Genomic DNA, 282 nt, shown 5'->3' with positions numbered 1-282 from the left:
TAAATAAATAAATAAATAAATAAATAAATAAATAAATAAATAAATAAATAAATAAAATAAAATAAATAAAAAGACAAAGACAAAGACAAACCTTAAGAGCCCTTGAAATTTCTAGTTTAGTGGCCAAATAAACAAACAAAATAAACAAAAAAAATCAAAACAAAATAAAACAAAATAAAATAAAATAAAACAAAGACAAAGACAAACAAAATAAATAAAATAAAAATAAAATAAATAAAAAAAAACAAAGACAAAGACAAAGACAAACCTTAAGAGCCCTTG

This window comes from Eimeria mitis, genomic scaffold (assembly GCF_000499745.2).
Source record: "Eimeria mitis Houghton genomic scaffold, Emh_scaff938, whole genome shotgun sequence".
NCBI lineage: Eukaryota > Apicomplexa > Conoidasida > Eucoccidiorida > Eimeriidae > Eimeria > Eimeria mitis.
Note: the sequence above shows the minus strand (reverse complement) of the source record.